This window comes from Ceratotherium simum, chromosome 2 (genome assembly GCF_057802395.1).
Source record: "Ceratotherium simum simum isolate JZ-2026a chromosome 2, ASM5780239v1, whole genome shotgun sequence".
Lineage (NCBI taxonomy): Eukaryota > Metazoa > Chordata > Mammalia > Perissodactyla > Rhinocerotidae > Ceratotherium > Ceratotherium simum.
This window is the reverse complement of record NC_141901.1, coordinates 30,362,328-30,372,162: the sequence shown is the minus strand read 5'-3', so window position 1 is coordinate 30,372,162 and position 9,835 is coordinate 30,362,328.

Sequence of the window (9,835 nt, the reverse complement as noted above, 5' to 3'; positions counted from 1 at the left end):
TTGACATTTTGGGCTGGATAATTCTTTGTCGTGGAGGCTGTCCTGTGCGTTGTAGGATGTTGAGCAGCATCCCTGGCCTCTATCCACTAGATGCCAGTAGTACCCACCTTCCAGTTATGATAACCGAAACTGTCTGCAGGCATTGCTTAATGTCCCCTGTGGGGCAAAATCCTCTCTATTTGAGAACCACGGATCCAGACCCTTGCTTCTCAAAATGTGGTCGATGTCCAGCAGCATCGACCTCATCTTGGAACTTGTTAGAAGTGAACTCTTGGGACCCACACCAAATTTATTGAATCAGAATGCGTTTTAACAAGGTCCTCAGGTGATTCGACTGCAGTTAGAGATTGACAAGCCCTGATCTAAAGCGACCTCCTCACTGTACAAATGGGGAGCCGGCAGTCTGGAGGGGACGATCGCCCAAGGTCATGTCTCCTGTCTCCTGAGCCCTGAATGTGCAAGTGTAGGTACTTATTCACTGCGGTTATTTCTCATGTTAGGAGAACTGCATGCCTGGATCCTGAGGCCACGCTTTGAGGACGGCCTCGGTGGTAAGGGACCCATAGCAGGGAGCCAGAGCTTTCACACACTGCGGAGCATGGCGGTCTCTGTAGCTGCCAGTACACGCTGCAGTTTAGAGAACTGGTTAGATATTTTGTAGACTGTCCCTCAATTAGGATTTATCTGATATTTTTCTCATGATTAGACTGGGATATGGGTTTTTTTGGGGAAGACCATGGAGGTAAAGAGCCACTTCATCACATCATAGAGTAGTTTTTACGCCATTTCATCACATCATAGAGTAGTTTTTAGTTCTTTCTCTCAATAACTGACTATATTTTTCTGAAATATACGCTCAGGTGCCCCACCACCAGCTAACCACCGGCAGAGCAACTTTACTTTGCCTTGCTGAATGCAAAATAAATCTTATATGATAAAGTGCTTTTCAACTGTTTCAGCAACTCCTGCCCAGAGTCTCCTATGGCTGAGAAAAACCAGCCAGGCAACATTAGGGCCGAGGTTTGATGCAAAGTCCCACCTTTCTGTTGTTAATGGGGAGTGATAGGCACAGCCCTTCTCCAATGAGCAGCCAACCGCTCAGCAATTTTCCCTTTACCGTTCCCATTTCTGATCATTGCACCACCCTAATTAGTAGGGTTGACAGCAGGCTCCTGGAGAACAAAGACTGCAGCCACCGATTCCAGTATTAAGGCAGTGAAAGGGTTATGGAAGCCCTACAAGGAGCGACGTCTCTGTGTGGTCCATTCTGGCCAGGTCTCCTTAGTGACCTGGGTCAGAATCTCATTCTGGGTGTGGCATTAACCACTCAGGGAATTTTCTCCAGATTGTTGCCATTTTGATGAACTTCCAAGTACTCAAGCAGCTGCTCCTTACAACACTTTCCCACTCACACCTCGCAAGACAGACAGACAGTCAGACACACACACATGCACACACACACATGCACGTCTCTCCTACCAGCCTGCCAGATTTTATCAAATTTCCTTTGTTTGAAGAAACTCCATAGAGTTAAGATAGTAAAGATCTTTGTTTAAGTGCAAATTTTGTGTAAACCCAGTCTTAGTTTTCTATGGCTGCTGTAACAAACTACCACAAACTTAGTAGCTTAAGACTACACAAATTTATTGTCCTGTAGTCTGGAGATCAGAAGCCTGAAATGGGTCTTATGGGCTAAAATCAAGGTGTTAGCAGAGCTTCATTCCTTCTGGAGGCTCTAGGGGAGAATCCAATTCCTTGCCTTTTTCAGCTTCTAAAGGCTGCCTGCATTCCTTGGCTCATGACCCTTGCCTCCATCTTCAAGGTGCATGGAGCTAACCTCTGCTTCCACCATCACATCTTCTCTCAGACTTTGATGCTTCTACCTCCCTCTTATAAGGACCCTTGTGATTACACTGTGCCCACTCAGCGAATCCAGGATAATTTCCCCATCTTGAGATACTTAACTTAATCACACCTGCAAAGTCCCTTTTGCCATGGGAGGTAACATACTCATAGGATCCAGGGATTAGAGTGTGGACATCTTCATGGGGTGGGGGGGGCACTATTTGGCCTCCTACACCTGTTTTACTCTTCTGTTAAATGCTAATAATAACCATATCTAGTATACTAAACTGTGAGCACTAAATTAGCTGCTATATGTCATTTGTTTGGCACAGGCCCTGGCACATAGTAAACCCTCAGTAACAGTTAACAAGTATTATTGTTGGAATAATATATTGCTTTACTCTCTATTATGGACACTTTGGTATTAGTTTCATCAGTCAGTCATTTGGAAAGGCCAGGAGGTGGTCAGAAATGGGATGGGGATGGCTTATTTGGGGAACTGGGGAGAAGGACTGAGAAGGTTGAGACTATGGGAATTGTCTAGGGCCAGGCAGATCCAAGTGGGATGTTGTCATGAGCAGGCACTGGGCAACGTAGGTGGGGAAAGTGAGTGTGCAGGGATGTGGAAGGAGCACCGAGAGGAGAGAAGTGGAAGAGACTGTGGAAAAGAAACATCATTTACTTGACTGATCTGAACATTTTTTCTTAAGTCTCCCTGATCCCTTAATTGATGATAGCTTGTCAAGTCTCCCTGGTCCCTTATTGATGATGGCTGGTCTCAAATGCCCTGCAAATGGCTCCTCCTCCCATTTCTCTGGCTCCTCACTCCTCTGCAGCAGCATTTAAACCCTGCTCTTCCTTCAAGGTCTGGCTCAAGCATCATCTCCTCCAAGAAGTCTTTACTAATCATTTAGTGATCACAGTAATTTCCTCTCCTCCAAATGCCAGTAGCGCATAATCCAAAGCCACTGATGTGGAATGCCCTAGACTAGTTTTTAACAGTGAGATCATAAAACATTTTGTTGCCCTCTGCATTGCCTGCAGTGTCTAGCTCGGTGCTTGGTTTGCAGCTGTCAACATTTCCAAAACTGAACTCCTCTCCCCTCCCCTCTGCAATTCAGCATCAGCTTGTGATACCCCTCTCTCTGCTTAAAGCCCTTCTCCTTTTCCAATCCCCTAAGCATGAAACCTCAGTCACCTTTTAGCCTGCATTCTTTATCACCCATAACCCAGTGGTAACAAAGGTTTAACGATTCTTTCTTGTTATCAAGAAGGTGATTTGTGTGCTCAGGCAGGTTTGGGAAAACACTGGCATAATTGACGGTAAGAACAGTCCTGAGAATCAGGACTTCAGAGTTCTGGTCCCATTTCTGCCTTTAAGGAACCCACATGACTTTGGGGAGGTGATCCCTCCTCTCCTTTGGTCTGCACTTTCCTTGTGTGTAAAAGGAGAGCACTGGGCCAGATAGTCACAAAGATTCCCTTGAGCTCTTGCAGCCTTCCTTTCTGTGATGAACCTACTTCTGGGTGAGGCCCTGTTCTCAGGCCTGCTGACTGCCCTCTTATCGCTGTTGGAGGTAGGAGAGGACAGAGCTGTTTTTCAGACGTCTTCAGTTAGACCCAGGCTCTCTCTCTGCAGAGGATGAAGTTACTGATTACAGAGCAATTTGTTCAGGAGACGTTGAAGATAATTAGCAAGCGAAGAGGCAGTGCATCTGGAATGGAGTTTTTCTAATCCCTTAGGCATTGATCAGTCAATTCAGTGAGCACTACACTGGGGAACTGAACTCAGCAGCTTCACAGGCACTAAATAGAGTATTGCAAGGAGACAGATATTGGTTTAATTTTACTTGGGGGCTGCTTGGTGCCCAGGAGAAACGACTGGCATGCTGTTTCTTTCTCCTTTCACTTAACATTCATTCATTCAGGAGAACATTTGTGAGTGTCTAATACATACGAGATACTGTCAGTAACAAAAGTGGCTCTACCAACTTCCCTACCTAGTGGAAACTTTTAACACAGTGGAAGAGACAGACCTACTGCTCAGTGGCTGCTATATGAAGCAGAATGTGACATGTAGTATGTGAGGCACCCCTAAAGTGCTGTGGAGGTTAAGAGGAAAGTGAGCTCTGAATTTGTTGAGGTTTGTGTTGACTCCAGAAGGATGGCTAGATGTTCAACAGGCACAATGAAGTGAGAGGGTACTTGAGGTGGAGGGAATGACATGAGCAAAATTGCACAAGAGGGATAACGAGGGGCAAGTTCACAAAGTGGACGATGTTTGATTTTGCCTAGATCATAGCACCCTATGCAATATGAAATAGAATTAGATAAATAGGTCAGATTCAGGTTGTTTGAGACTTGAAAAGATGTTGGATTTAATTTGTTGGCAGTGAGGAGACATTGAGATTTCTTTTGGGCATAGAGTAGCATGATGTTAAGTTATACCTTAACAAAAATATTAACAAATGAAAAGGAATACACTCGTAACTTGTTCGAAGATGAAACCAAGAAACTGTACAAAAGGGAAAGAACGGTTGCAGAGTTTCACATTCCCAGTAGTTCTGTGAAAAGTAAGAACTGGTGATGCCAGGCTCCATGCCACCATTTCTGAAATCCCTAATGATTCCCTGGGCTGGTGGAGTGCAGAGAGCTGTGACAAGAAGCTATTTTCCCCAAGTCACTCAGCTGCCAGGTGCTACATGCATCTGGTTTAGGAAAAACTAGCACACGGAGAGCTGTTTGTTACTCAGAGTTCCCTCTAGGTGGCCAGAAACATCCTCTAAAATGGCTAAATGGAAAAAAGAGAAAGTCAGAGAAAGCATTCAAAAGTACTCAGCTACTTAGCAGGTTGGTGGCTATTAGAAAAGATTTCCTCAAGGTGTGTTCAAGAGGAAAAAAGCCTAATCTCTTAGATGCCTGTCTGCCAAGGGTCTGGTGGAGATTGTGGGAAGTGGGAGTAAGTAATGTCCACACTGATTGAAAACAAAACAAAAGAACAACAACAAAGCCAGACCCTGTTTAGTGATGAATGGTCCTTGGGATCACAGATGTGCTTATCTGGGTGTAATTTCCTCATTTTCCTCTCTGTGTGCTGCTTCTCATAAGAGAAAAATAACGCAAAGACAGAGAAAAACTGAAGATGGGATGCTCAGAATTTGGAAGGAGGAAAACCGACGCCCATCCAGTAAGTCTTGATCTATGTGCTCTGTGTAACATCTCATCACTTCTGGATCCTCCAGGGGCTGGAGGTGAACCAACAGAGCTGGCTGACACAGGGTCCCCTGGTGGATACCGGTGACAACATGGGGGACACTGATGAAGTGTGGTTCTAGGGTTCATTTACCCCAAAGGACTGAGGTGGAGGTGGGCAGTGAGTTCAAGTTGCTCATATCAGAAAAGAGAAAGCCAGAATTCATGTAAACCAGTGATTTTTAAAAGCTTGGATGAAGCAAAGTGGTTATAATTTATGAGTTACCTGGGGCTTTTACAAAAACTTGAAATACATACAGAGTAAATAGCATTGATGTCACCAAAAATGACAGAGGGGGGAACTCAAAACGTCTGTCCCTCCACTAAAGCAATGATTAAGCTGCCAAAAACGGTCAGAATCAATGTTTTCAGAACTCTAGAATCTAATTAAAAAACTTGCAACAACCAAGGGAATGCTTAATGAAGAAGAAAACTGCCGAATTTTGGAAAGAGAGCTCTGTGTTGTCTTAAGTTACCCACTCACCAGCCCCCACTCCTCTGCTGGGCAGCAGCTGTGAGGATGGTGATCTGCATTCCTGAAGAAGCTTGCTGATACCGGAAGGAGTGACACAAACCTTATTTTCAAAGAATTGTGGTGTGTTTTTTGATCTGTTTGGCAGTTCCCTAAAGGATAGGCTCAAGGGCTTGCCTTTGTTTCTCCTGCCTGGGAGCTTTCTCAGGGCTGAAGCGACTTCCCCACGTGGTGTGTGTTGAATGCACTTAAAGGTGAATATACTAGCTGCAGACACTTGTGGCAAAGGGTAACAGTCAGGGCAAGCAGTGAACAGAGAGAAAATCCTGGGAAGGAAGAGCCTGCAGAAGGAGATATGGAATAAGGGCTTTGAAAATCTCCTGCCTATACCAGGGAATCTGGAAGGCCACACACATGCCCAGGGCTGGAGGCATGCTCAGAAAAGACCTGAGGAGATCCTAAGCTTTTGTCTCTGGTTGACCTTTACATTCCAGGCAAGCAGGAAGTGAAGGCTAAGGCAGAGCTGCAATGCCTTACACACAGCCCATATGCAAAGACCAGGAAAGTATTTTTTCCTTTTTCTTTTTTTGGCTCCAGGTGTTTAAGGACATCTCTGTCAAACACTAGCTGGCCACTAAGCTAACAGAACAGAGACTTCACTGGCCACTCATGACAAATAATATAGTCTTTACATATACACAGTTAACCAAATAGTATATGTGTTCATCATCCAGTTTCAACAATTATCATCATTTTGCCATTCTTGTTTCATCTATCCCTCTCTCCACCACTCAGCTTCCACTCAGTTTTATTATTATCTTTTTACAATTTTTAAAGGTAACATTTATATACATTGAAACGCATAGATTTTAACTATTCTGCTTTGGCAAATGAACATGCCCCTGTAACCCAAATCCCTATCATGATACAGAACTTTTCCATCTCCCCTCAAGGATTTCCTAGTAAATTCTCCAAGATTTTTTTTCATACTGCACACATTCCAATCTCTTACCTTATCTCTCCTCCCCCCATACCCACCCCACCCCTCCAGGCTGGTGATCACTGCCTGAGGAGCCACTGAGCTGAGTTACAGATGGGAATGTGGGAGGCCTCTTTTGTATCTGCCTAACCAAGCCACTGTTCCATGTAACAAGTAGGGTAAGTACTCACGAAAGCTTTGGGGGGAAAGGCCAGAAGTAAGTAAGTAGTACTCCAAATAGATGCGGAGGTTCATGGATTATGTCATCGCAGGGTGTGGCTGGTGGTAGGAGTGGTGAAAGCAGCAGCCGCAGAAGCAGCAGCAAGGGGCTTCTCAATGAGGAACACTTGAAGGAATGGTTAGTAGGAGATTTTAGAATGGTTGAATTCCTCTGAGCCTTTTCATATGTCATTCCTTTTTCCTGTATCACCTTCTCTTATCAGATTGCCTCTTATACAGTCTTCAAGACTTAACTCAGCATTCCTGATTAGACCAGATATCCTCCTTTCTGCCCCCAACATGTATTTCTATTATGATACCACATTATATTAAAACTATGAACGCATTTGTGCCCTGAAATAGACTTACGCTTTTTGAAGTTAAGATCTGGGTCTCATTCATCTTTGTATTTTTAGCTTCTAGCCTGCTTGTATGTAGTAAGTACAGAACCTTAAAAAAAGTTCACATTGCAAACATGGCCTTTCACCTTACACCTCAGTCAATGGGCCATCTCATGGACTAACATTTCATCCCATCTCTTGGACAGTTGTATTGCAAGAGCGTGCCATTTATCTCAAGGAGAGCTTGATGAGCTATGGGTTTGGAGTGTGTGTGCACTCTACTGAGATGTAAACTCCTTAAAAGCAGGAGCAATCTTATTTGCTGTTGTATCTTCAGCAAAGTGCCAAGCATGTCATAAGTACCCACTAAGGCTGGCACTGCCCCATCAAAGGCCAGCTGGGAAATGGCTCCTCATAGTGCTCCAAACTGAAAAGAATCTTACAGTTTCCCTTCCTTCTCCCGCACATACACCATCATTGGCCCTGGAGAACTTAGGATAGTAGTGTGTGTGTGTGTATGTGTGTGTGTAAGTCATAGAGCTAGTCTTCCCAGTTGGGGACATGCTTCTTCCAGTCAACGAGGGGCCTGGCCTCCCAGGCTGATAGAGGAGCTCATTCCATTTACCCATGAGTAAACTTTCTTCACCTTCCATTGTTACCCCATTGAAAAGTTCCTTCCTGATTTCCTCTCCCACTTGCAGCAGGGAGCTGGCTCTGAGGCAAAGCGGGAAGCAGGCTGTGTGGACACTGGCTGAACAGGCCAAATAGAAGGTTGTGAGGAAGTTATTTTTGATCATTTATGGTTGAGAGGTGTCTTTGCGTGAGTTCCCTAGGAACAGAGCCTGAAGCACAACTTATGGGCACATGCTCTATGCAGAGTGCAATCCCAGGGCAGCGAGAGTGAGGGGAAAAGGGAAATGAGGTGAAGGAAGGGAAAACAAACACAAGGAGGTGAGTTAACACACGGGCTACAGTTTACCAAAAAACATTGATGCATCAAATGGGACGTCTCTGGAGAGGTTGTACAGAAACATTGAGTCTGGTAATAGGATGTTGGGAGGAGGGAAGGAAAAGAATTGATCCACTGTTTCCTTCCTATCTTCCTGCTCTGATCAGTTAAAGTTCTCCCCCATGCAGTCTTAACTCCTTTGTATTCCCAGATTGTGTTCCCTGGCCCCTCTGGGCAGCTGGGGAAGCCACATACCATGACATAGGTGGAGGCATGAGCCAGTGGACACCTTCCTTCCCTGCCTGTCTGCAGCAAAAGCCCCATGGGCCAGCCAGTGAGTATGCACAGTGGCTCAGTGGGGCTCAGTGAGTCCTGCAGTGTAGAAAGTGGGATGCACGAGGTGTGAGGTATGACTTGTGAGATGTGAGGTATGTTGCCACATGTGCCTTGAGCAATATGGGGGACTGGAAGCAGCTGCAGCAGTGGGCCCAGCTAGCTGTGCAGGTGAAGCACTACAGTGATGTGGCCTCTGCCAGGAAGACAATGAATGAAGTTCAATGAATCTTTCTCCAATCATGGCCAAACTTGCCTCTCTGTGACCTATAAGTACGTGGTAGTGCCATGTGACCCTTCTGGAGGATCATCAGTAATCCATGGCCAAGCTCACTTCAGGATACATACAAATGGTCTTGCACAAGAAATATGAGCTTAGGGTACATGGTAGTGGTATGAGACAAAAAGATAGAAAGAAAGGAGGACTGCATCCCTCAGAGAGCAAAGGATGCAACTCTGGTGTTGGCCCCTGCCTCTTGCTTATATATTATGAGCTCCCAGAAGGCTGGGGCCATTTTCAGGTCCTGATACTGAGTGCAGCATCTGGCACACAGTAGGAACTCTGCAAACAAAGTGAGGAGGGGACAGAGCAAGTTTACTTAGGAAAAAGCCTGCCACATGGAACTATGCAGCACCTGAGCAGGGTAAATGACTCCAGTGCAGATGGTGACCTGCCATGACTTCCAGAGCCATGAAAGGAGAGGTTGTCCCAGTGCTACCGGCTGCCTGTGCAGAGTTGTGATTTACAGGATTTTATAGCCCTGTTTTCAGATGTTCACTCATCGTTTACTGCTCTCCTGCTAATAAACATCTTGTCATAAATGATAAACGGGGCAACTCGAGGGGGACGTGGGAGCCATGTTTAAAGAGACTTGGTGTTCTGCAGAATACCCAACGCTGCTTGTGGATTTGGTGGTCCCAAATTTATTTTGAAAAATCTGTCTGTCTTTATTGTTTATGTGACTGAAATACAAGAGAGGTAAACTGCGTAGCTTTGTTAGAAATCTCTGAAAGGGGTGGGCTGCAGGGGCTGTAGGGAGCTGTCCAGGGTTCTGGGAGCTGTCCAGGGTTCTGGGGTGGGGAATACAGTGGCTGCTGAGCACTGCTGGCTCTCCTTCCAGAGTACTGAGCAAGGTTTGGTCAGGAAGAAATGGGAGACCTCCTTGAGGACAGAATTCCTAAGGTTCCAGGACAGTGAAATACCACATTCCTCAGCGCTCAGCTGCTTGGTTGGAACATGAGTTGAGAACAGCTTGGTACTCATGGTACAGTAACAAGTGCTTCAGGCTATGACAGAGAAACTTCCCCTAGGATCTGTGCTTCTAAGACACAGAACTGGTGCCAGGTGCCACCACCCTGTGGATTCAGAGTCTTCTGTTGGCATCCTCTTGGCTTTCTTCAGGTACTCCTCTTTTCCCTTCTTCCCCTCTTTCCCTCCCCGTCTG